Source organism: Microplitis demolitor, chromosome 4 (genome assembly GCF_026212275.2).
Source record: "Microplitis demolitor isolate Queensland-Clemson2020A chromosome 4, iyMicDemo2.1a, whole genome shotgun sequence".
Lineage (NCBI taxonomy): Eukaryota > Metazoa > Arthropoda > Insecta > Hymenoptera > Braconidae > Microplitis > Microplitis demolitor.
This window is the reverse complement of record NC_068548.1, coordinates 21,292,223-21,295,134: the sequence shown is the minus strand read 5'-3', so window position 1 is coordinate 21,295,134 and position 2,912 is coordinate 21,292,223.

The following is a 2,912-nucleotide window of genomic DNA, read 5'->3' as shown; positions in this document are numbered from 1 at the left end:
GTCGCGTTTGTAGAATGGAATAGAATGAAAGTACCGCGAATAACATGTACAAATATATACATATAACTGTACTTGTATACAGACATAAATATATTGTATATATACAATGTATGTACAATAGAATACAATGGAATAGAATCAAATATATTCGATACTTGTTCATGAGTACTTCTATTCGGTCTTCATGTTACATTTTACCCCAGTATTGTCCAACCAATCTAGTGTCCTTGACTCGATCCTCAATTCCTTTCGGTTGACCAACTGAACTTTTGTCCACCTGATACTGATGTAACTTTGACGATCTGATTGTACTCGATTTTCACTAGACTTTACGTTTATTTAAACTCTGAGTACACATTTAGCTTCGCTTCAGGATATGTAAAGATAAATACGACTGGAGATTAATTGAGGGACAGAGAGAGGAAATACAAATATGTACTATTGTTTTTTGTACATTTCATTGGTTGAATGTACATGTAAATGCTAATCGGATTGTAAATCTGTGCAAATAATTTCATTTTTGTTTTTTTGGTTCGCCTTTTTTTTTTTTGATCATCGGTTGGCGTATAATTTTCTCGTTGGTTTGTACTCTGACACACGTTGAGAGGGAAGCACGATAGACACTTAGCGATGCATGACCTACAACGCGTGTCGTTTAACAAAAAATCAACACGATCGATTTGGTATATTTTTATTTTATTATTGCTATTATATTTCAAATTGATATTGTTGTTTTTTTTTTTTTTTCACTTTAATTGGACTGTTTGTGTTTCTGTAATTATCGATGGATTTTATTGTTTTTATTTGTTAATTGTGTCGCGATAAATTACTTTTACTTTGATGTAATGTTTTTTTTTATTAGAAATTATTTTTATAACTTTGGAATTCAGTTGAGTAATTAGTTTGAAGTTGGTTAGATGGAAATTATTTATTTAATTAATAAAATGAACTATGAGTTCAGATTTTAAATAAACAGCAAAAGTTTTTAACTGAAATATCGTGATGTATAAAATAATTTAAACCTGCCGTGACTATTGTCAATGGAAAAATAAAAATCTAAATATTATGTATGTATTCTAAACTAATTTTAAAACTTTTTTTTGTCTGTGTACTGACAGCAGTTGAATATTGTCACTTTTAATAATTACTCGACTGATACTTTGAGAGTTAATGTAAAAAATTGATAGAAAAAGTTTATTAAAAATTTAAAAAAATGAATAATTATCAACTTTAAAGATTGAAATTTCAAATTTTATTTCATCAATTACTTCAATATAAAAGTTTTAATTATTTTATAATTATCAGTCGGTTAATTTGAATGCATTTAAATTAATTACTCGGCTTGAATCGAAGTTTAATATAAAGCGGAGGCTTGAAATATTAAAATTATATTCGAAAATCGGTTGACTATGAACCAGGCCAAAACTTTACGCTTTTTTCGAGCTCTCTGAGCTTGTAAAAATTTTTATTTGTAAATTTTTGAGCTTTTTCGGTTAGAAAAACAGTTGGACCGAACGAAAGTACATTTCACTGAAAAAAGTAATTTTTCCTGAGGAAATTTTCGGAATTAATTAACCGATTTGAATGTTCGTGCGACAATCAATAAGAATTCTTGAGACAGATTTGATTTAATTTAGAAAAAAATTAGTCTTGCAAAATCCAAGTCATCCCGTATGAAAAAGAATATATGATTAAAATATATAAAATCATATATGTTTGCAATAAAAAAAATATATGATATAGTATATTGTATATTATAAAAAATCATACAGCGGTTTTGGCCGATGTAATATAAAATTATATACAGTAGTAAATATATGTATTCCATGTATGTAACTTATATATTTTTTATATGAAGTTATATACATTTACATTTACCTTAAAATATATTGTATTGATATATTTCCTTTTATATTCGAAAAATATAAAATTTTTATATGAAATGAAATATATGATAGCATATAATTTATATTATATATGGCACCATATATTTTCTTCGTTATATTTTAGCACATATCTTTTTCGGTATATGTATAAGTATATGGGTATATCATATATTCGCATCAAATCAACTAATTTTGAAAATTTTATCTGCAATTTAAAGAGTTTAAACTTTTTTTTTCCATACACAATATAAATATATGTTTTTATATATGATCAAAGTATATATTTCGTATATGATACAAATATATATTTTTATGTATGAAAAAAATATAGTTTTCGTATATGACAAGAATATATATTTTCATATATAATAAAAATATATTTTTTGTATATGATTGACATATATATTATATATATGCTAAACATATACGGACTCGTATATGATGAATATTATATTTTTTAATATAAAAAAAAAATAAATCAGAAAATATAGTTAAATTGGCCACATATATTTTCTGATGTTTATCATATATTTTTACATATATTTTGACCATATATGTTATTTTCATACAGGTGGTTTTTAAAATTAACCAGTCGTAAACTTTACACGTAAATATTATTTCTTATTATTTGGTGATAATTTTTGGTGTTTAAATAACACCACTTTCGGTGTAAATATTATTTACTGGTGTTAAAAATATTTTCATTCACTCGACCACTACAGTTAAACAGTATATTTATTAATTGATTAAGTTATTGATAATAAGATCTAAGTTTTGATGAGCCCTTTCGATTTCCGCCGTTTAAATGTTCAAATCGGTCGATTTGTCCCAAAGATATCGTCCGACAAAAATCAGTTTACTCAAGGCCACCCGGAAATAGTCAGAGACGTCTTCTAAGACCTCAATACGTCGAGATTCGGTAGTAACTTAATTTTCGAAAATCGGACCGAACACAATAACTTTCTTTCTAGAAAATTTTCAATTTTTGCAGCGGGAAGTTCAAAAAATATCTACTATTTAGTTAAG